At 48.4% G+C, this 24,594-nt stretch overlaps 1 protein-coding gene across 5 annotated transcripts in view; it reads left to right on the top strand.

Annotated features, from left to right (window-relative positions):
• The first annotated feature begins 20,483 nt into the window (after positions 1-20,483).
• SH3BP4 (SH3 domain binding protein 4) overlaps positions 20,484-24,594 on the top strand; it is a 96,627-nt gene continuing 92,516 nt past the window's right edge. For 2 of the 5 annotated variants that reach the window (XM_004461128.4, XM_004461127.4), the window contains exon 1: positions 20,484-20,668. The gene's annotated coding sequence lies outside the window, so the exon portion shown is untranslated. Of the gene's footprint in view, positions 20,669-23,923; positions 24,043-24,594 lie in introns of those variants that run through there. The other 3 variants (XM_071216042.1, XM_071216041.1, XM_071216040.1) reach the window with 3 other exon arrangements.

Below are 24,594 nucleotides of genomic sequence, written 5' to 3'. Positions count from 1 at the left end.
CCACCTAGCGCCTACAGAAGGAGGATACAGAAGCAAGCATGGCATTGCCATCTGTCATGAGGACAATGACAGGGGACTTCCCTTGTCAATGACAGAGGGACTCAGGCTGACTGTCCACCCCAGTTTGCTGGGACTGGCCTGGCTCAGCACTCAAAATCCCATGTCTTGGGAAACTCCTCAGTCCCAGGCAAACCGGGACAGGTGGTCACCCCAGCAGGAATTCAGGGCACGGGACGGGGCATCCATTAGGGAGAGGTGGTAAGCACAGGACTGGAATCGGGGCGTGGCAGAATGGGTCTGGGCTTGAGATATAAACAGGGGATCATTAGCACAGAGTTGAAGTCCAGCGTGGGAGCTGAATGAAATCCCCTGCAGAGAGTGGGATTGCCTCTCTTCCCAGGCAAATAGAATGACCCCGTGGTCTGGGCGCTCTTCACATTGACCTTTAAGGGAGGCCAACACCCTACCCCCTGCTGCTGCTTTTCATTTACTGTTGGGTGTTTGCTTATCAATATTTCTTTCTTTGTCGTCATGACTTAGGCCTGACTTTTCTAACAATGTAGCATTTGGTTTTTAAAAATTCAATATATGTTTATATCTTTTAATTAGAGAATTAACCATCTATGCTCATTTAGATTTGGTCCTGCTTCTGTTTTTTCTTTTATACTCTTTTGTTTGTTTTCTGGTTGTGTGCTTTCTATTCTATTTTGGTTTTGTTAGGGTATTCTTTGATTTTTCCCCTTCGTTGTTTTCGCCTTTGTTTTGCTGTACAGACTTCCATAAGGTTCTATAAGGCAAGCATTCTGTCTGCTCTTAATTCTGTTAATCTACAATGAAGATTTTCAAAATGCATTTTTTTATTAAAATTATTTATTTTTAAAAATTACATTCAAAAAATATGAGGTCCCAATCAACCCCACCGCCCCCACCCCCCACTCCCCCCACAGCAACACTCTCTCCCATCATCGTGACACATCCATTGCACCCGGTAAGTACATCTCTGAACATCACTGCACCCCGTAGTCAATGGTCCACATCATAGCCCACACTCTCCCACGTTCCATCCAGTGGGCCCTGGGGGGATCTACAATGTCCCGTAATTGTCCGTGAAGCACCACCCAGGACAACTCCACGTCCCGAAAACGCCTCCCCATCTCATCTCTTCCTCCCATTCCCCAAACACAGCAGCCACCATGGCTACCCTTCCCACACCCATTCCACATTTTCTCTGTGGTCAAAATGCATTCTTAAACTTAGAGGAAACTCACAATCAAAGTCAGGGGGAAGGCAAGCTCTGTAATATCCGTCTTTAAGAAAGACAGTGGCTTTAGAGATTTAACTGGTGCTGCTTCTTTCCCATCTCCCTGCATCTCCCCCATAGCCTACACTAAATTAATCTGGGACCCTATAAACACCATGGTTTTACCCTGCAAATCATTTCTTTCAAAGAAAAACTGCCTTTTAAAAATTACATAACTTTAAGTGTGTTTAATGGTGCCCATTGCCGGGTCTTTCCAGCCAGAATTTCTTCATATTTTAGTTTTATTTCAGACCTGACTTGTATTTTATTCTGTTATTTCTTTGGTGATTAGTTTTACTCCATTTTCATTCTGGACTCTCTTTCTGAAATACTATTATCCATGGTCTTTAAATTGGTTCTCTTTATAGCTTTTCCTTTATCTCATCACTTATACCATCATCTCCCTCCACAGGGCAATGATGCGGCCCCTTCATTTCCCCCACCAGCACTGGACCTGAAAGAAATTAAGTTTTTCAGGCCTGAGGTCAGGGCTCCTCTTCTATCCTCCCACGAAGGCAAAGGTTTCCTTTGTTTGTGTTTTCCCTTGGTGTTTTGAGAGAAATTGGGAATGTAGGAAGGCAGCTCCCATTTGCATCCCACTGTCTTGTCACAGACGGGAACGATTTGGCAATCCTATCCTTCTCTTCTCCAAATGGGCCCTTTAGTGCAACGGACAGGGATTGCCTGAAGAATGGACTTTTCCCTTGGACTTGAGCCATCTTGTTGGTAGGCAAAGGAAGGGGCATCTTTGCTCTAATCATCATGCTCGATGGAGTGGAGGGGCAGAGAGAAGGAGAGAGAAACACTGGACAAGAGACAAATGGGGGGCTTTAGAGTGAACACCATTGTGATGAAAAGACAGCCTCTACTGTATACCACAAACTTCATTAAACTGGTAAAATCATACAATGCACGAAACATAGAATGCATGAAAATAGATATTTGTGAAAGCCAGTTTTGTCAGAATATCACCTAAGGGAAATCGGGAGCAGCAGAGGGCTGAGGCAAGGGGAGAATCTAATCCAACTTGTCCTCCGGCAGGTGACTAGCTAAACATTGGAAGAACGGAGGGCATCAGAGCCACAGTAGAGCCACATCGCCCATGGCTGCAATGCAGCAGAAGAAAGAAAGGTAAAGCTGACACCGGGGCCTTTGCCAAATCTTCCACCTCTGCCATTGCCTTCTCCAGACTCCCATTCAGATTAACCCTCTCATTTATCCAGTTGTTGCCCTCCCAAACCAACAAACAACTTGAAAAAAAGTCACCCAACATTCTCCCCTAGCCACTGTCCCTTAATCTTCTTCCACTCACAGCCAGTTTCTTGAAGACGCCCTGAATCCTGGTCTTACGCACACCTCCTCACCTCCCGTTTCACTGCAGTCCACCTTTGGCCACACCCTTTCTGTCATTGCTTTTGCTAATGTGGGCCACCATCTCCATGCAGTCAAACTTGATGGCCCCCTTCCTACTTTGATCTGCTTTGTCATCTCACTGATATCTGACACAGTTGCCCCTCCCCCCCACTAGAAACCCATTGTGCTGATTTCAGGCTTTTGTGGACCCCAGAAGATTATATTCTTAAGCTAAGATGTTCCCATGCCTGTAAACCTATTGTATATGAGACCTTTTGGTTAGATTCAGTTAAAGGATCTTTTGATTAGGTCAATTTTGCTTGGATTGAATTCAATTGAAGGCTGTTGATTGGAGTACTTCAGCAAGGTATGACCCAGGGTGGGTCTCAGCCTTCTTGCTGGCATCTTATATAAATGACAGAAACATGCAGAGACTCACAGAGGAAAAGAGAGCCACCAAAAAAAAAAGAGAGCCACCATTTTACCCTGCCATGTGAGAGAGAGAGGTTCTGAAGGCTGAGAGATGAGCCATGTGCCTGATCACCCACAGCTGCACTCAGGGAGAAAGCGAGCCTGGAGGGGAAGGCAGAGGCTGCTGCCATTTTGCCTTGCCATGTGGCAGGAGTCCTGGAGCCAGCAGCTGACCTTTGGTGAGACACCATCTCTTGATGACACCTTGATTTGGACATTTTCACAGCCTTGAAACTATAAGCTTTTATTCTAATAAATTTCCACTATAAAGTCAACCCATTCCTGGTATTTTCTATTGGCAGCCCTTAATAAACTAAAACCCCTTCCTATTTGCCTTGCCTAGTCACTCTGACCTCCCTTCTATTTCTCTTCTTAGTCTACCCTCAACTCCTCTTTGGATGCACATTCATTCATTCAGCAAATATCTCTGGAGCACCAACTATTTGCCCGCATGTATTCCAGGCCAATAGATCCAACAGTGAAAATGGACTTTCTTCTTGTGAACCTTACATTCCAGTGGGACGATGGAGAGCAAGGAACGAGAGGTAAATGAGGAATGAATAAATATGTAATATGAAGACAAATGAGGATAAGTGTAATGTAGCTGAATAAAGAAAGGTAAAACAGACAGAAAGGTGGGGGGCTCCAGCTGGATTGAAGTGATCAGAGAAGGCTCTTTGAGAAGGAGACAGGTGAGCAGAAGTGGAATGAAATGAGAAGGTGGCCTGCACGCAGACCTGGGGGAGCGGCATCTGGCACATAGAGCAGTCAGTCCACAGAGCCCGAGGCAGGTGCCTGCTTGACGTTGGGGAGCAGCAAGCAGGATTATGGAGGGAGAGGGAAGAGGGAAGGGAAAGGACAAGCCAAGGGACCAGGGAGTACATGACAAATGGCCCTGCAGCTTGAGGAAAGAAGAGCAGTGCTCCCAGAGTTCCGCCCTCAGTCTCTCTCTGCATAATTTCACAGGGAGACCTCGTCCAAGCCCAGGACCTCAGCTACCACCTTCATCCTGATGAATCCAAAATCTACGTAGATCGAAGGACGCTGCAATTGTTCACCATGAATCACAGAAGCTAAAAAGAGAGTCACATCAAGAGACAACGTTCAAAAATTTCAGGGCACTGGGAACAAAGAGAAGTTTCTGAGAATATTGAGAAAAATAGATGATAGATAAGGATATGATTTGGGTATGGGTATGGGTATGGCTATGGATCTGATATGATATGGATCTGATACAAATATGGATATGATAAGGATATGGGATGAGTGTAGACGTATGATGGACTCTGTACATTAACTGAGAGAAAGTTTGTCTCTCTGGATGAAGTGATAATATCCCTGTTGTTGGATGAAAAACTTACCCATAATTTAACAGTTTTCTATTTTCTTTGGTCACCAGAAAGCTCAGAATTAAATTATGTGCTTGAATGCAGGCGCTCAAGTTTTTCTAGGATAAAAAATTTCTTCCATCCTTAATTCATATTATCAGGCTCTTGAACATTTATTTCCATCTGCATGGTGTATTAGCCAAAGTGGTACTGATGCAAAGGACCAGAAATCTGTTGGTTTTTATAAAGGGTATTTATTTGTGGTAAAAGCTTACAGTTACAAAGCCCTAAAGAGTCCAATTCAAGGTACCATAAGAGGTTTTTCTCACCAAAGTCTGTTGCCACATGTTGGTGCAAGATGGCAGGTGATATCTGCAAGGGCTCAGCCTTCCTCTTTCCTCTGAAAGCTCTGTGGGCCAGCTTCTTCCCATCTCAGCTGTCGGCTGGCGTAGGGCTCAGCTGCTCTGTTCTCTTCAGCTCTAAACGACCAGGCGAGTGGCTCATCTCTCTTCCAGGGCCGCAGGATCCTCTTCCTGTCTATGGAGCTTCCTTCCTCTTTTCTCAGGTATCTGCTTCTCCGCTCTTGGTCAAGTGTCCATTTATAATAGCCCCCCAAGGGGGCAGGGGCTCAACCCTGCACATCCTAATGACGTGGTCAAATCAAAGCCCTAATCTTGATTTAATCAAGTAAACATAAAGTCTTTGCATTTAAATCAGTCAAAGGGCATCATGCCCAGGGGAACAGACCAGTTTACAAACATAATCTATATCCCTTTTTGGAATTCATAAACAATGTCAAATCACCACAGATGGCTTTATGACCTGTGTTATTTATTGTAAGCTTCTTGGAAAGAAGAGCCCCCTCCCCCTTTCTGAGCCCACCTGGACAGTCTGTCTGTCTGCCTTCTTATGGCCAGTGGCGGTCCTCTCTGAACGCGCTCGTTACTCGGAGAGCACGCAGCATCACCCCAGCCCCCGGCCCTTTGGCGTCCCCCAGCCTCTCCAGTGCTTGGTAGACGATCGCGGACCTGAGGCCAGGCAGTCTCACCTGGGGAGAGTGGCTGGAGCCCCTTGGGCTGACCCATGGAGAGGGACTGACCCAAAGCTGGGCCCACGGGGCTGCTGTCCAGCTCTACCTCCTCCGTGGAAATAGCGCCGGCCGGGAAGGGAGAGTCTGCCTGATGGCTCCAGGGTTCATTTCCAAGAGGGCCTGTCTGCTTTTCAGACAAGCAGCTAGGCCTGCTGGTGATGGGGGGACAGTGACTGTCTTAGCGTCCCAGGGAGGGTGAGCTCCCTCTTGCTGGGTGGGCTGAAGAAACTGGTCCTTGTGCAAAATAAGCATGCCGGCCAGGCACCCGCTGTTTTGCCTTTTTTTCTTTTTAGAGCTGTATTAGTCATTGCTCTCCAGAGCAACTAAATCAAAAGAATATAAGTAATATGTATGTATAAATATATACATATATATATATTTAAAAATTATAGGGGTTTGCTCATGTGACCATGGGGATTGGCAAGTATGGATTCTGTAGGCCAAGCCACAAGTTGGAAACTCCAGTGAAGGTGAAATTAAACTGCCAAGGAGAAGGTGGCTGGCTGAAGGTTCTGCCTGTACATCAGCCAGCTGCCTTTTCCTTTCAGACCTGAGAAATCTTTAAAGTTCTGATTTAAGACCTCCAGCTGTTGGGATGAGAAGACTCCCCTCATTGCTGAGAACAATCTCCTTTGTTGGTTGTAGATGCAATCAGCTATAGATGCAATTATCTAAAAATGGATACCATTACAGTAACAATCAGGCTAGAACTTTCTTGATCAAATAACTGAACACCATAACTTAGTCAAGGTGACATGGGAAATTAACCATCACACAGGTGAATGATTGGCTAATCTGCAGGCAAATAAACCAATCATTCACCTCTTCAGCCATACATTCTCTTCCCTTTATAACCAAAATTAAAGACAAAAATAGAAAACTGAAGTGGTTCCATGTGTTATCTTCCAGGCAGCCTCAGAACAGGGGCAGGAAACTCCAGTGTTGGAGAGGGGCAGAGCTGGGTTGACATTCTGTCCCTGCAGTATTCTAGCTGTGGTCTTGGCAGAGTCATTCAAGTTCTCTGAGCCTCAGTTTCCTGTCTTCAGAGTGGGGATGGTGAGCATTGTGCCCATTTCAAAGGGCCTCTGTGGGAATTTGGTAGAGTCCCCCACCTAAGTAAGCCAGTTGGCACAAAGGCGGCCAAAGGTGGGTAAATGATGGCAATCATCATCATTCTATCACCCTGTTACCTCCTACAGCCCACTCTGGAAGTCACTAGTTACACAGATATTTAAGCAACACCACTGTGCTAAGAATCACAGAAATATCAGTGAACAAAGAGGTGAATATCTTTGCCCTCCCAAAGCTTACATTTCAGTAGGGACAAAAGTAGAAAAGATGCAAAGAGAGCTAAAGCACTGAGAACTGGCAGGTAGCATTGCAGAAACAGGTGAGGAAAAATTGCTCAAAGAAGGTCAAAACTATAAAGTCCTGGGGTAGGCCAAATTTTTTTTGGACAGGATGAAGAAAGCCCAAACCATAAAAGAAAATATGATAAATGGGGTTGCCTCAAAATGAAAAACTTCTGCTTATCAAAAGACACCCTGAAAAAAATAGACAAACCACAGAATGAGAGCAAATAATCACAAAACATGTATCTTACCGAGGCCTTGTATCCAGAATTATAAATATATAAAAAATATATTAAAGAATTAAAAATAATATAAATATATATAACTATGTAAAGAACTCCTATAACTCATAATTTAAAAAATCCAATTAAAAATGGGCAAAGATTCTAGAAGAAGGATAAAACATTTTTCTCCTGTGCCACCATTGATACCTTTAATGCATATTTTGTTTTTACTCTGAGCAGGAGAGAACTGAGTTCTTGAAAAGGGAGTGTTTCCTCTTTAATTCCACAGACCATCACAGTGCTCAGTAAAGATGTCTGCAAGAACAAAGGATGTTAGACAAATGTCTGTCTGCCTCTGACATTGAGTATATAGATTTGGGTTTTAATAATGTAAAACATCAAATTCTTCTCTTTAAAAAATTGGTTGGGAGCTGCAGTGCAATTTTCACCATCTGTATGAAATCCCACAGCTTAAACTTTTTCTAATACGGTTTGGCACAGTCAGTCAAAGATATTTTAGGAAAAAAAGAGAAAGGCTGTGAACAACACAGTTGAGTACCAGTCTCTTGCTTTTCAAAAAAGATGAACAAAGGGTAAGTATTAAGCACTCTTGGTGTTAGAGTTCTGAAAAAAAAAATGATAGGCATATTAAAAGTACATCAGCACCATTTATTTTCAATCAAAAAGTTTCACTCCATGAAGTGAACTGGCCATGGGGTATTGACCATGGGGTACTGCTTAATTCTATAAAGAATATTCTGGCACATTAAATACCTATAAGTATTAAATTTTTTTGTCTTGCTTCATGTTTACAAAATGTACCACATATCTTATGTATATAATTTATGCACTTTGTTGGGACAGCCCCATTTTACACAGGAATAAGTGGCAGGCTGTAAGTTAGTGACTCACCTGGCAAGAGGCAGAGCCACAGCTGAAAGATGGTGTTTTGTTTTCCCAGATATGGCCCCTCTCTTCTCCTTACTGTGCCATACCTGCAGAGGGCCTTAATTCGCAATCAAAGGGGATATTCTTTTTTTTCTTCCCTGAGATACTGGGGCCGGGGAATGAAACAGGGACCTTGTAGGCGGGAAGCCAGCACTCAACCACTGAGCTATACCAGCTCCCCAAGTTGGGGTTTTCATTTGTTTTGTTTTGTTGTTGCTATTTTTAGGAGGTATCAGAGATCAAAACCAGGACCTTGTATATGGGAAGCAGGTGCTCAACCACTCTAGCTACCTCCCCTCTTTGGCTCACAAATCAGCAAGGACACCAGTGGGGGGCTGTTTTGTCTCACAGGGTGAAAATAGATTCCTAGTGCATTTCTTCCCTTTTGCTCATTCCTTCCATGCTATCAAAATCCCAGCGGGCTCCAGCAGCTCTCCTTCCTCAGCAGTGTGCTGGGCTGCACTCAGTCATTCACCAGCTGGGAGCGCTCTTACTTTCCTGTCTTTAAAGCAGGCGTGAAACACTACCGCTGTGCAGGTAGTGGAGAGAGTTAAATTGAACAATCCATGGCAATCGATTTGTATGGTTTTGTTATGGTCGGGGCCCACGCAAATGACAAAAACCCGCTTGACATTTCCTGAAAAGAACATAAAGTGGCTCGTTACGAAGAAACCCAGGGAAGAGTCGCTGAAATTCAGGCCCAGTGGGCACCAGGGCTTGAGATGCTGCTGCCAGGACCTGCTTCTCTCCATGCCGCCCTGCTTCTCTCCTGATGGGCTTCAGGCTCAGGCCTCTCTCTCCCAGCAATGGCAAAGACACCAGGCTTCCCGCAGCTTCTCTTCCACCCCGCTCCCAGGAGAAGACTTTGGTGGATGTCCCACTGGCCACGTGCCGACCTCTGAGGTCTGGAGTTTCCAGTTGGCTGGGGCTGGAACCCGGAGTCAGCTCCAAGGAAGCCCGTGAGAGCAGCGATGCCCCCCAGGGAAGCCGGGGGCTCGGACACAGAGGAGGGGGTTCAGACCGGCAAGTCGATCCACACGATCACGGGGGAGCCCGTCTCTCAAATGGTCGTGGTCACTCTTTTGAGGTTCAAACCACAGGCTGACCAGAACTGTCCCTCTCCCCAGGGAGAAACCTCCTGCTTAAATTGTAGCCTCAAGTCCATTCTTTTCTCTGGCCCCCAAAAAGGGCATCGTGTCAAGTGACTAGGGGGTGAAGAAAGCTGCTTCTCACATAAGAGATAGAGGAAGGGAGGGCGGGAGGAGGAAATACCCTCTCCACAACAGCTGAGGCATAAGGAGAAAACCCCACCCCGCCAGTGGAAACAAGGGCAGCAAAAGAGAAGAAAAACCTTCAGGCTTTGCTAAGGAATCCGTGTCCACATAATTGTCTGTCACTAGGTGGAGAGGCAAATGCTGCCTGTAGCCCTTTATCTTACATATGAACAGAAATGTTTTACTAGTGTTTGGACATTAAGGCACAGTGGTTTGGACTAATGAGATCATTTTTTTCCATTCCATGGGATTCCTTCTCTTCTAATAAATAATCATTTTCTCCTGAAAAGTGTTAGACACTCTGGTTCCAAAATTTTCCCACCTCTTTAACATACATGAAAATAATCCAGGGCTCCTTCTAACTGACCACTAAGCAGTAAGCAGGTAAACAATGTGTTTCATAGCAAGGGCACTACAGAAGAGAATTAAGGATCTCCACTGCAGCAACTGGACAGTTTTCACAGGTTCTGGAAAATTCTAACCCGAATTTAAACCCACGTTGACATGACTTGGAAAAACTGATTTGTTTGGGAAAGAGATAAAGCAACTTGGCCGAGGCCATGTGGGAAACGCTGGTGTGAACCAGAAGAACCAGGCTGGGGGAAACTCAAACCATCGGGCAGCTCTTTTTGCCGTTCATGACGCGTTCTAATCACACAACTGGCCATGGGTTGCAACACTGTCACCTCTTCCTTAAATTCCCAAAGTGACTGAAACACTTCCATTGATTTCTCACGGTTTGACACTAACATATTAACCACGGCGAGGCCTGGTCCCTGCTCAGTCCGATTCCTAGTTCCTTAGCGTCATGGGCAGGACTCCCCAGGTTTGGGGCGAGGTTGTGCAGCCGTAACGTCCTGGGCCCTCCGACTCATCAAGGCCTCCCCACCGGGCACGGCAAGCGCCTGCTGCTTCCCCAGAGCGCCGCAAGCCCCCTGCCTCTGTCCTGCCAGCAGTGCCCATCCCTCCCCCCGTCCAAGCTACTGACAACGACTCTTCTTCCCTGAGGATGCCACCCTGCCTGAGCCCAGGCTGGTGGGGTAGACGTCCTGGGTGCACCTGACACCCTCTTGACTTTACAGCCACACAGCTGTGTGCTCCTTAGAGAGAAGGCTCTAGAACAGGGGTTCTTAACCTTTTTTGTTCCACGACCCCTTTGCCAGTCAGGTGAAAACCACAGACCCTTACTAAGTCCACGCTGTACTGTGTATTACTTTATAAATACATCACACCCGCACCAACACGTCCCCGCAAGGACCATGTTTTTTTGAATTTCAGTTCATGGTTACCGACCCCTGGTTAAGAACTCCTGCTCTAGAACATGCCCGTTTTCCTATCTCCAGCTCCTGGCACACTGCCTGTTGTATAGTAAGCACTCAGCACCTATTTGTGGAAGGAACAAATGAATAAAATGAGCGAGGAAATGAATCTATACATAGAGGTGTTTTTCAACTGTTTAGATGAATACTTTTTCACATTCACTGACTTGGTGAAAGCAGTGTTGGAAACAGGATTGTGTACCACATCCTTCATGTTATGCAGCTAAGACTTGTGTTTCCTGCTCCTCTCGCCCTCCCCAGGATGGCTTGGAATGACTGTCCCTCCTGCGCTGTCACCGCAGCTGTGGTTGCAGCAGTAGATGGAGGACTGCTGGTCTTTCCCCGGGTGTAGTATGAAGGGGTAAAAAAGGGGTCAGAACTTTCTCATTTACCCATCATCTAGAAGTTTCCATAAAGCCACAGAAATCCTTTCAGCTGTTTGCCTCTGCATCCCTCTGGACTCCTCCCGGGAGAGCCGCAGGCCCCGGGAAGGCCCAGTGAAACCCCTGTGGGTAAGACTTAATTAGGGGCACCAGCAGGTTGGAGGAGCGCAGCGCCACGCACTTTAGGTTCCATGTTAGAGCCCCTGCAGAGCGGTGAACATGCTGCTTGCCGTTTCCTGACTAAAACTGTGACCCTCTCTTAAAGGCAATGTCTTTCTGGATTTTTGGCAAGGCAGCTTTTTCTGAGCAGCTTCTGGATGTCCTAGATTCTCCTTTCTCTGGGCTTGGGGAGCCCAGCACCTGCAAAGCTCTCCACCTTCACCCCTCAGCATTCTCACCTCACTCTTTTCTTCCAGCCTCCCTGGTGTGATTCCCGTTCCTTGAAGAAGCAAAGCTCTTCCAGCCTCAGGGTCTCTGCCCGGAATGCTTCCCCCGCACTCTCCCTGCGGGTATAACCTCCCCTCCCCTGAGGTCCTTCTCTAGCCGTCCCACCCAAGCACCTCTCCGGCCATCCTCCTTCTCATGGCTCTTGGGCTGTTCTTAGAGCACTGACGACCTGCAGGATTTGTCCTTTTCTCTCTGCGTGAAACTCAGCGTCAGAGCCGAGAGCAGAGCTGCTTCTCTTGCTCAGCTCATAGTCTCAGGGTCAAGCCACCAGAGATGCTCAAGAACTACTTCTCAAGCCAACAAATGCTGCTCTTTAGGCTTGGGAATCACGCAAGGAGCACCTTCTCCCTCAGTTACACCCATGGAGGGTATTTCTCAGGCTAGGATTTTGACAATAGTCCCCTCACCACATTCTAAGTCAGAAACAAACATTTGAAATTCCATCCAGCCACATCAATCACTTAATTTCTATTGTTCTAGATTCCATTTGAGAAATGCAGTGTGCCTTAAGCTCTTCTTTTGAGCTCCCTTAGCTGTGTGTTGTAATTTTCGTTCTATTTTGTCCTTGAAATGATGAGCATTTTACTCATTATTGATTTCACTTCAGCAAAGGAATATTATTCTTTTTACTTCTTTGTTGGAATGCCCTTGTACGTAGAGAGATGCTTTCATGATGGGCCCACACATGATTACTGAATAGTTATTTCCCAATGTGAAGTGTGTTTTACAGTTGTCCAAAGAGCTTTTGTAGAGTTCAGAAGAGCATATGCCACTTGAGAGTTATTCTTCTCTGAGTGACTATTTCTGGGACGGTGGTTTCTATTCGGAGGAGCCTTTAGCATCCATCTTTGGTGGTGGTGTGTGGTGTGGATTCAACTGTCACAGGTTTCCATAACGGAGATGCTGTGTTGACAGTCCAAATCCTTTGTGGACAGAGAAGAGTTCTACTATCCTGGACGTGGCAGAGCTCCTAAAATGGCACTTTTCCTGTTCACTGAGGGCCCTCGTGGAGGAGCCTGAACTCATGGAAGGATCCGCTGAATGGACTCCCACTGGGGGAGCTGGCATGTTCATTCTTGAACTGTCTAGTCCCTCTTCCCTTAAAGCAATTTGGTCAGCATCCGCTAACTATAATGGCTTGGAAAAAAGACATTTCTCTTTTTCAAAAGTTCAGATTGTTCTCTTGAGTTTTTTGTGAACCAAAGAATAACTTTTAAGTAAGTGTGTGTGTGAACATTAATAATAATGATATTTTTAAATGATTGACTGTGTGCTAAATGTGCTAAATGATTAGCACTATGTTAAGCAATCTGTATGCGTTGTGTCATTTAATCCTTGCAAGTATTGTGTTCATTTTAAGATGAGAAAACAGGCCCGGGAGCCTTACAATACTCGGCCATTAAGTGGTGGCATTCAAACCCAGACAACTTGACTTCTGAACCACCACATTCCGTCTTTCTTTCTCTGAGTATTTGTGTTTGTGCACGTATGTATGTGTGTATATACGCATACATCAAATACACATAGATTTCACATTTACACATGCACACACACACCATCACATCTGTAGATGCTTCAGAAAAGTGTTCACCATGGAATCTTCTGTGTTTCTTTTTGTTGCATCATCCTGTGTGTCAGCTCTCTGTGTGTGCGGTGCCATTCCTGGGCAGGCTGCACTTTCTTTCACGCTGGGTGGCTCTCCTTACAGGGAGCACTCCTTGCGCGTGGGGCTCCCCTACACGGGGGACACCCCTGCGTGGCAGGGCACTCCTTGCGCGCATCAGCACTGCACGTGGGCCAGCTGCACATGGGTCAAGGAGGCCCGGGATTTGAACCGCGGATCTCCCGTGTGGTAGATGGACGCCCTAACCACTGGGCCAAGTCCACCGCCCACCATGGAATCTTGGAGGACGATGTGATCGAGGTCCATGCTGACATTTTACTTCACACGCTTCTCTAATTATTTGAATACAGTACTGGAAAACAAACATGGTATCTGTGTACTAAAAACACATACAAATCATTGATTTTGTTGTGTGTTCCCACTAGAAATGCCCAATGAGTATTTGGATGTTATGAATGTTCTGAATAGCTACTATTACTTTTTTTTTCTTTTGTCTTATACAGCTTTTCAAGGGGAAGTAATAAAAACTGGTGGAATAAGAAAGCAAAGATTTTTTTTTTCACTAATTAAAGATCATGATTACTAATCTAGCAGCATAGATCCAGTCTTTGAATCTCTCAAGCAGCTGGAAGGAAGAAGGTTGGGAAGAGGTGAGGACATGGGAAAAGGAAGGGTACTTCTTAACATGTGCCCTCATTTTTGCTCTAAGGCATTTCAGGATGTAGCAAAGAAGAAAACTGCTGAGACTGGAGATGGAAAAAAAAGCTTTCAGTTCAGAGGGTAAAGGAGATCTTCAAGGACGGAAGAATCAGTGCGTCCAGGAGGCGGTTGGAGCCGGCCTCACAAACTAGGGTTGTTTTTTTTCCCCTTAGCATCCAAGTCTCTTTTTATTTTTTGGTGATTCAGTAAATATTAAATGAGCACCCATTATATGCTAAACACTGTGAGAAGAACTCTGTATTAGAAGAGCAAAAAAAAAAAACAGTTGCACACTCCTGAATATGTATGACCCTTCAAAAATACTTTTGTTTATAACCCTACCCCATTCAGTGTTTTAACACATACAAACATAACTATCTACATCTGTCCTCAGTATACAAGCCACCAGAGTCCCAGCTATCAGTGGAGTCACTTTCTGCAAGCTCTCCCCTATTAACCATTTTCTTCCAAGCCATTTTCAATCTCTTGGAACTCCAGTTGTACCATTTCTCTGCTCTCTTCTCAAATTTTTGTGAAGGACTGTTCTTCTCTTCAAACTCCAACCTTAATCCCACCAAAAACTAGCTTTTGTTTCATATACTCATCAAAGGGTCTTTATGATTTCCATTTATCAACTAAATTTTCTTTGCCTACACCTATTTATCCAAGTTCACATATTTTAATTAGTCTTTAGAATCTTATCTTGTGCCTCCCCAGAAATAGAAGTGTCCTCATTCTCTTTTCTTTTATATTTGATGAATTGGAAAACTAATCATTTCTACAAAGGCATATCTGAGGGTGGTTCCGAAATGATCATATGATCTAAAATGTAGTGAGCATTCAGTTTGAATCTAAGGATGACCTGATTAAAGTTAAATATTCATTGAAAAAAAATGCATTATAAAAACAAACTCAAAGGAATAGGGAACTGTTGTTCATCCAGAAATTACAAAGTAATTTTTGTGTGTGGTGGTGTTAACACATACACTGAAACTTGCCATTTTAACCATTTTTAAGTGTATAATCCAGTGGCACTTTTTTGTTTTTTTGCATGTGTTGTTGTTTTACAGTGTTGTGCTAACATCAACGTCCAGTACTAAAACTTTTTTATCCCCCCAAACTTTTCACAAGTATTTAACTTTTTATTTCTTTCATTTGTTAACATTGTAACATCCATATAAATGAAAGGATTCTCTAAAGTGCATTCATTTACTTCGGCTCTTGCCACCTTGCGGCAGCCAGGATCCTGGAAAAAAGGTTTTGCCAGGACTGGTGGGCTCCTCTGAGGCTTTTCCCTTTCCACAGTATGGAGCAAAGGCCTCTCCTTTAGCTTGAGTTTGAACTGGCAGAGCCAAGGCTTCCTCTTTGCTCTCTTTACTTAGCAATATTTTCTTTTGCATAAAGGTCTTTGCTTTTTATTTTTTAACTTTATTTTGTACATTTAATAATTGAAAATATAAACTACTATAAACTAAAAAGAAAACACAGTTGAATAAAAACATACATTGCTCAATTAAATGTACTGGATATCTACATGCTTTCTATTGTCATTTCCTCTCTCTAGTTTTCATTCTTTAGTATTTCCCCCATAGTTGGTGGAGTCTCTCTTGCTCTTATAATTCAAGAACCCCACTCTGTTGGAATAGTCTGTACTACTTCTTTTATAGTTGCTGCTTCTACAATTCTTTTCTCTTGAACAGTCTGCCCTCTCCGATTCTTTTTTTTTTTTTTTCATCATTTTTTTTCTCTCCAGTTCTTATACTCTTGAGATACAGTATTTGTACCTGCATGGTCCGTGCCCACGTTTTGCTGCACTTCCTTTGACAGTGCTGCTACCAGCACACACCAAACCCTGACACCAACCCATGCCGACAAGCCTGCTCCCAGGGAGGTAGCACCAGGCCCTCCCAAGTCCTTTTCAATATCTTCACATTTCCCAGCCAGGTTTGGTCTGCCATAGCTCCAAGCCAACCACATTCCACCCACATTGCCTAAAGTAAGTCAAGCCGGCACGGGAGTATGACGAGGTGGGGCTGGGGAGAGCCTAAAGCTTGGCAGCAGCTCCATGGACTGATCCGAGCCTGCTCGACCTCTGGAAGCTACGTCTTGAGACAAAGCCACATGCAGATGACTTAAACACGGGCTGTCTCCCCAGCTCATACCACCCTCAAGTGAAGTCGAGCTGCTCTTGCAATAGTGCAAAATAATACTTTCTTGACTTTTTTTTACCATGCTCCTTGAATACTCTCATCTCCTTAAGTTTCTCTTCTTGGATGCAGGTTTGGGTTGAAGATGCTCGTGGCGGGGCTGTGCCAAGTACAGTGGCGAGGAAGATGGAACCCAGTGGCTACATTTATTCCCATTGCAGGTGGCATTTCTGCAGCTTTTGTTCTTTGTAAGTTTTCTTGTGTCTTCCTCCCTCACTGGTCAAGGAAGTGAGTTTTTCCTGGACTGGATGTTGGTTTTCTTACTTGATTACTTTTCCTACAGGATGTTCTTGTTCCTTATTAGCATGACCGAGGGCTTTTCATCCTTTGGGCCCGTTGTGGTGCTTCTGGGAGTTGTCTTTTCTTATCGGTTGCCCATATTTCTACCAGACTGTGTTTTCCAATGTTTTACAGGCACTTTTCCCTTGTCTGGACGTCAGTTATTTGGAATAGACTGAACACCAACTGAATGTTACTACCAGCTGGCCCTCTGCTAAGCACTCTGCATGCTTACTTAATTTTCACACTCAAGTTTTGTGTTCCTCATAAAAAGTATCATTAGATCTTTTTTTTTATATTTCTCTTCCTATACCCACCCCCCCACCCCAGCTGTCTGTTCTCTGTGTCCATTTGCTGTGTGTTCTTCTGTGACTGCTTCTATCCTTATCAGCGGCATGGGAATCTGTGTTTCTTTTTGTTGTGTCTTCTTGCCACGTCAGCTCTCCTTGTGTGTGGCGCCATTCTTGGGCAGGCTGCACTTTCTTTCGCGCTGGGCAGCTCTCCTTACTCTCCCTACGTGGGGGGCACCCCTGTGTGGCACAGCACTCCTTGCACACATCAGCACTGCACGTGGGCCAGCTCCACACGGGTCAAGGAGGCCCGGGGTTTGAATCGTGGACCTCCCATGTGGTAGGCAGACACCCTATCCACTGGGCCAAGTCTGCTTCCCATCATTAGATCTTAATTGCTATATATTTATATTGTCATGAAATAATAATTGATGCTAAAATAAATTTATCAGCTCAAGACTTACATGATTCTGATGGAAATAAACTTTATTTTTACTATAGGCAAGTAACACAATGAGAAAGAAAAATGATACCACAAGAAGAGTCCAACTCTTTCTTTTCTCATTCTGGATCTGTTAGACATGAAAAAATTATATATATTTTGTATTTGTCACATCAGGTTAATTAAACCAACAAGGAAGTATGGAAAGAAACAGCCTAATAATAAAACAAAACAAGAACAAAGCAAACTATATCTGGATTAAAAGGCTTTCATTTGTCACTAGAAAATACATTTTTAAATAAAAATGATTACAGTTCTACTTTGAAAAAGTATAAAATGCAGCCACAGAAATGTATTTTGTCATGTATAGCAAATGTTTAATATAAAATTAGAGTGTTTATATGGATTAGAATAGCTTCTAGACACAGCAATTAAACATTTGTAATTAAAAAAGAAAAAATAGATATTTAATTTAGGATATATTGAAACATTTTGTATCTTCACAATTTGAAACCCAACTCTATAAAATGTTTTTTTTCCTTACAAGCACACAATCAGAGAAAAAGACTAGAATTTAACCACTGAAGTATTTTAAAACGACAACCATTGTCTTGCTTTATATCAGTAAATCTGTGAATTAAAAATAAAATAAATGTAGCATGATTTTCTACAAATCTACCAAAATTGAGGGCATATTAAAATTTTTCATAATAATGTGAGGATGTAACACTCTCCCACAAGGAACTTATAAACAAAATCACTGTTAACATTTTATTTCTGCTAAAATGCATATTTATGTACAAAATGCATGAGCATCATTTACCATGTATGGAAATACAAAAAAAAAGTTACAACCCTCTAAAACGTAGCATTTCAGTTTAAAAAACTGAGTTGGGGCGTAGAGACTAAGAGACGGGGTTAAGGCTAAAGTGCATAATAAAGACTTAACAAGAATCTTTCCATTAGGGAGGAATATGTCCCTAAATAAATATGAACTAAGGATAAACACAATCTTTAATGGAAGGTACATCTAAAAGTGTAAGTATCGCACTCATTTAATTAAAGAAATTTTTTTATCCCCCCCCTTGTGTTTTTTTTGCGTGCTCTCTGCTCTCTGTCCATTTGCTGCATGCTCCTCTGTGGGTTTTTTTTGCTTGTCTCCCTTTTTTGTTGGGTCACCTTGCTGAGTCGGCTCTCTGTGGCGCTCCACGGAGTCTGCAGGCCAGGCGGCTCTCTGCAGCATGCGGGCGAGCCTGTCTTCACAGGGAGGCCCCGGGTGGCGAATCTAGGGCCTACCATGTGGTAGGCAGGAGCCCAACGGATTGAGCCACAGCTGCTTCCCACTCTCCTTTAATTTTGACAAGCTTCCTATGAGGATTACACAGTTCAGAAAGCTGAGTCTCAGAGGGGCAGAATCTGCCTGGCACCCCTTGGTGCTTTCCTCCTCTCCCTTGCTCTCTGCTCCCTCCACCTGCCCCTCTGGGTGCCTGTTGCCTTTCAAACTCTGCAGCAGCTATTTCAGGGGTAATGGCACTAATTTTCTGAAATTCGCTTACCCACCAACAGAGTGCACCTCAATCTCAAAGCCATCCTCCACCTTTTGCCTGAGCCCTGGACCGATGTCTGTCTGGTGTCTCCTTCCAAAAAGTAAACAGGGACTTCAACTCAAGGGGCAGAAAGCCAGATTCCTTAAGGAAAGGGAGGTCTCCATCTGAAAATCCAGGCTTTGGATCTGGACTCTGCCATGCCGCGGTGGTCGCGGATGCATTCCCTAAGGTCCAAAGCCATCTGGAAAACGGGAAGAGCCACGCCAGCCTCCCTGGGAGCCTGGGTAGCTGACTCCAGCTGTCTGGCCCTGGACTCTAGTCGCCCTCTCGGGCAGTGGGCAGAAGGTCCTGCAGTGGGCACAAGCGGCTGCGCACCTGCTTGGAGACCCGCCTCCCGTCAAATTCTAGGTCTCCCTCTTTCCTGTAGTAGGCAAAGAAGCCCCTAAGCGCTCCAGTCTGCACATCTGTAAAATGGCCTAACGAAGTACCCAAGCGTTGGGGTTTTCTGAAGATTGAGTGTGTAGGTCCACGTAAAGTCTTTGCCACATAGTAGACGGCGCCAGGCGTGTTCAGGCCCCAAGCCGCTCGGGCGGACGACACCTCCACCCTGGCCCCAGGCAACCGCTCCGTCTTCTGCTTGGCAGGAAGCTCATCTTCCTTCCTAATTTTGAACGTGATTGCCTTTTCCCTCGTTCCTCAGTCCCAGCTTCTGCACATGCCCCTCTGCCTCGCCCGCTGCCTTACACGCAGCAGGCCCTCAACAAACAACGCGTGCGGAGGCGGCTTCACGGAGGAAGCGCCCCCTTCCGCGGCCCCGCGCACCGCCACTCGCCGCCCGGCCCGCGCTGGGGTCCCGGATGCAGCCAGGCCAGGAGGTCGCGGGAAGAAGCCGCATCCGGATCCGATCGTAACCAGGGGCTACGGCCCACGGGCACCCGACGGGCGGGCGCCCACTCCCTAGGCCTGCGCGGGAGGATGGGGAGAAAGGCGCGCGGCCGGAACCCGGCCCAGACGCGCCCACCACGCCCTCGAGCGAGCGCCTCGCCCCCGAGCAAGACCCCGCCCCCGAGCGAGGGCCCCGCCCCCGAGCGAGGGCCCCGCCCCCGAGAGAGCGCCCCGCCCCCAAGCGAGGGCCCCGCCCCCGAGCGAGCGCCCCGCCCCCTGAGCGAGGGCTCGAATCCGAGCGACGGCCCCACCCCCGAGCGAGCGCCCCGCCCCCCGAGCGGGGGCCCGCCCCCGAGCGAGGGGCCCCACCCCCGAGCGAGCGCTCCGCCCCCTGAGCGAGTGCCCCGCCCCCTGAGCGAGTGCCCCGCCCCCTGAGCGAGGGCACCGTCCCCGAGCGAGCCTCCCGCCTCCTGAGCGACGGCCCCGCCCCCGAGCGAGCGCCCCGCCCCCGAGCGAGGGCCCCGCCTCCTGAGCGAGGGCACCGTGCCTGAGCGAGCCTCCCGCCTCCTGAGCGAGGACCCCGCCCCCTGAGCGACGGCCCCGCCTCCTGAGCGAGGGCCCCGCCCAGGCCCGCTACCCGCCCGAGGGCCTCGGTTCTAGCTCCGCCCCCTCCTCGCGCTCCCCGCCCCCGGCCGCCCGCGCCCAGGCCCGCCTCGGCCGCGCCCTCGACCTTTCTGCCTCCGGGCGGCCTCGTTTGGGCGCCGCCCCTTCCCCCGCCCCTCCGCCTTCGGCCCCGCCCCCACACCGCCCTGCCTCCGGGGTGGCCTGGGCCCCGCCCCTTCCCGCACGCGCCGCTCTCGCCGCCCTCCGGCCCTCGCCGCTCGCGGCCCGCCCCCTCCCCCGCGAGCTCCCGACCCCGCTCGCGGCCCCGCCCCAGGCCCCGCCCCCTCCCGCTCGGCCCCGCCCCCTGCACCCAGCCCGCCTCCGCGGCCCCCGCCGCCTCCCGCGGCCACGCCCCGGCGCGGGGACCACCCTCCGCCCGCGGAGGCGGGGGCCGAGCGCTCCGGGCACTCTCGGCTGTCCCGGCCCCTCGCCGCCGCCGCCGCCGCGCGGTGATCCCCGCGGAGCCGCGCGCGTCCCTGGCCGGGCCGAGCCGCCGGACGGCGAGGAGGAGCCGCGGGCGCCGCGGGGCGCAATGCGAGCCAGGTAGGAGCCCGGGCGGGCCGGCGGGCGGCGTGGCGGCGCCCCTGCGCGGCGGAGGCGCGATCCCCTGCGGGCTCCTGCCACCGCGCGCCCGGCCTCGCGGCAGCCGTCCCCGCGCGGTTCCGAGGGTCGGGCTTGCGGGACTTGGACCCCCTCGTGCGCACCGAACGCCCACCCCCACCCCCGCCGCCGCCTGAGTTCGGGGCTCCGGGGCGCCCGGGCGCGCCTCGCTCCGGGCGGTTTCGGGAAAGCCTCGCTCCCCCATCCCCGGCGCGCGAGTCCCCCCGGGAAGGCAGGCGGGGGCCGGGGTTCCGGGGCGCCATCGTCCCCAGGTCCCACCTCCCCGGCGGCCGGACGCGTCCTGGGACCCGAGTGGGAGAGCGCGCTGAGCTCGCGAGGGTCGTGGGGGCTCCCGGATTGCGTGGAGGAGCCGGGGCGCTCCCCTCGCGCGGCTCTGGGGAAGAGGGAAGGGCGCGCGGTCCCGGGGTAAACTTGTTGGTGACAAGGCATATTTCAACTTCTTCGGAGATCCCTCCTTGAAAGGTGCAAATCAAAAGTCCAGTTTCTGGCTTTCGGTGACCAAGCAGCCGCGAGGTGACAGCGCCGCGGCCCACGGGATGGGGACGAGCCGGGAGAGAGGCACGTTGCCCGGTTCACCGGGAAATCCGCTCCTCGGGGCGGATTGGTGTTCGGTTAGGATCCCAGCCCTGCCCCGGCGACCCTGTAGGACAGGCCTGCAGCCCTTCGCCTGGATGCTGGTGCCCCAGAGACCCCGGAGAGAGAGGAGCAGCCGTGAGCCCCCACCGGGCTCTACCGGTAGGACAGGGTTCTGGGGCCTCGTCGGAGAGATTCAGAAAAGGGGTACAGGGTTGGATTTTAGTCGTGCTTATTCTTTCCGAGTTAGTACAGCAAACCAGCGTTGTGTGCTTTTTCAGCAACAATAAAGTTCCCTTAACTTTTGTTCTGATTACAAAAACAGTCTGTACTCACGGTAGAAAACGTGGAAATAAAAAGTACAAACAGGAAAACAGACCATCCCTGATCCTGTATTTCTAACCAACCCTTAAAATTTTTACATAATTGAGATCTCAGACTTGCAGATTTAATCATTAAGCTAAAACTGGAGCCCGGTGAGACAACCAGGCAGCCCTTCTTACCTAAACGAATTTTTATATGCAACGTCCACCGCCCCCACTCCCCTTCTAAATGTGATTTGTCTCTGAGGTCCACAGTTTGGCGACCCACCCAGAGAGTCCCAGCTGGCCCTCTGAGTCGGGTTCCTGGTGGGGGAGACTCTGGGCTGGCGCTGTCATCTTAGAACACTCGGACCCAGAAAGCCATGTGGCCTCTGGACCGTCCCTGGGGTTTGGTTCCTTGCCTTGTCAAAAGGAAGGTTATGATGCTCAGTCTGCTTCTCAGGGCTGCCATAAAAACTAATGGGTGGTTTGTCAAGCATTTTGACATCCTGGGATGGACAGCGGCTGCACTTGATGTGCTGGGGAGCATTTTGCGCTTCTCCCTTGCTGTCGTCAACACATAACACGGCCTGCCTCCACCTGGCCATCCCGTCCAGGAAACAGATCCCAGGCATGTCTGATGGAGCCTGGACAGAACATTCTGGCTCCCTGCTGAGTGCCGGCAGGTCCAGGCCCAAGCACTCGGAGAGTGGGTGAGTGTGGAAGGAGACTGGCCACTTGCAAACAGCCTGTCCTCTGCTTTGGGCACAGGGGCGGATTTAGCGAGGGGTCTCTAAATGGGGCATCTTTGTCAAGGCAGGCCCGAGGCATCCCCATCTGTGGGGTGCTGCCACCCACTAATCTGGACTGAGCAGTTAGTGTGGGGAGAAGGGCTCATAAAATGAACCAACCTGGCCTCCTAGGGCTTTGTTTTATGGCTCACTTGTTTCCTAAGTGACCAGTGCCCAGCTCTGGGGCTGGGCTGTGAGAAGCTTCTGCGAGCCCCCGTTTCTGTTTTTCCTGCGTCCTTTTAGAACCATTCCATTTGTGAATTTCAGATCCCAGAAGCTGAGCAGGAGAGCCACCTCACAGGTTGCCCTTTTGTTTCCCCGGCTAAGAGAGCAGGGCGGAAGCTTCTCTTTCTGAGAGTCTGACGGGCTCCAGAAGGTCATTTGATCGTTTTGGGTTTTTTTTCCGTAACTGTTGCTCCCACCAGGTCCATTGATTTGGCCAATGTCTGGTAGCTGATACATACCTCAGGCAGGGCAATTTGCTTCCACTTCTGGAAGGGCCCAGAAGATGGCCTGGATAAGTTGCTTAAAGTGTCCCTTAGCCTGACTTTTATTGTCTCTTAATATTATGTTCTTAATTTTTCTCGTGAGGGGAGGAAGCAGGGGTCGTCCTAGGTTTTCTCCTAGGCCCTTTGCTAGTTGGATTTCTGTTTGCCTGGCAGGCCACGTGGAATTGTTTCCCTCCAGCCTGTTTAACAGAGCTTTTTCCAATGCTAATGTTGGTTCCTAGTCATAGCAAGATATACTAATGAATATCCTGGGCCCTGGGAGGCCTCTTCTGGCTTTAAGGACCCTAGGACAGGGACAGTTACCAGGCCTTGGCTCCCCTGAAATTGCCTTGCAAGTGCTTGAGCTCTCTTCTGGGTAGGCAGTTGCCGGCTTCCAGCAGCTTCTTAAAGGGCTCTTGACCTAAACAAGATTAAGAGCCCCAGAGCCCAGCCCTGATGACTGTTTTCCTGGCTCTGGGCCCATGTCCACGACTCCCTGCTGTTGGTACCAGCCCTGCTGTTTAGCTCGTGGGTTCAGGGCCAGCCATGTGGGTTTCCCTCCGCTTTGTTAGTTTCAAATTTGACACCGGCATTGGGCAGCACTGTGGTTTTCCTCCTGATTGGGAGTCAGATCCAAGCCCCTGGAGATTGGTATCTGGGCGTCTTTGTCCCGAGGCACCTGCCTGATAACCAGGAGTTGGGAAAAGGTCCCCAGTTGGTCAAATAGCCTTTGCAGGGTGTGCACTGGACTGCTTTGTCCTCGGCTGGGCTGGAGACTCTGGCCAGCCAGTCTTTCCATCCAGCTTGCGGCCACCTGGGTCTCTGGTTTCCACATTCTGTCTTCAGCCTGTGGAGGAGTGACAGGGAAAGAAAAACCACCAAACCCCAAAACCGGCAGGGGACAATCAGACTCTTTATTCAGTGTCTTCCTGGAAGCCTGAACCAGTTCCTCCTTGGGCCCTAAGGGCACCTGTATGTTACATAACTCAGCGGCACCTGGTGTCTTCAAGACCAGCAATCCTAGGGGGAGGTGTCCTTTTTCATTGTCCACCCTTCGGAAGGCAAGGATGTGCAGAAATTGGCGGGGGTGAGTGGCAGTTTCAGGGGGAAGGGTGAAACCCCATACATCCTCCACCTACCAGGTGAGTGGTGCCTTATTTACATCATTGAACAATTTTTAAGAGAGTAGGATGGTGACTGAGTTCATCCCATTTAAATGAAGATTTGGTTGTTTGTTTTAAGAGGTAGAAATCAGTATCACTAGTTGAAGGCTAGTGATATACCAGGCCCTCTTGGCACTGCTCATAGGACGGGTTCCATTTAGGGAAGCTTCCAGAATTTTTAAGTTATCCTGCCAACTCAACAGTTCATTAAGTACTTGAGCTGGGATTTGCATCTGAGTCTGCCTGACTCCAGAGGTTTTAAGCAGACCTCCCAGTGTGCTGAAGTTGAAGAAACAAATGGCTCTCCATCCGCATTTCAATGGTGGCCTTAAGACCAGCAGAGAGCGGCAACCTGCCTCCAATCCCCAATTCCAGAACAGCTTGTGCGCTGGGGGTGAAGACTTCCCAGCCTTTATACGGGGAAGGCAGCCAGTTTGCCCCATAGCCTGTCTGGTTGGGTCTGTCTGCTGGACAAAGCTGGATTAATTGGAAGGATAGTGATTTTTGAAGTTGGGAGAACTTAGGATCGGG

This window comes from Dasypus novemcinctus, chromosome 7, assembly GCF_030445035.2.
Source record: "Dasypus novemcinctus isolate mDasNov1 chromosome 7, mDasNov1.1.hap2, whole genome shotgun sequence".
In the NCBI taxonomy this organism is placed as follows: Eukaryota; Metazoa; Chordata; class Mammalia; order Cingulata; family Dasypodidae; genus Dasypus; species Dasypus novemcinctus.
The sequence above is the reverse complement of the archived record's forward strand: the minus strand, read 5'-3'. Positions and strand labels throughout refer to the sequence as shown.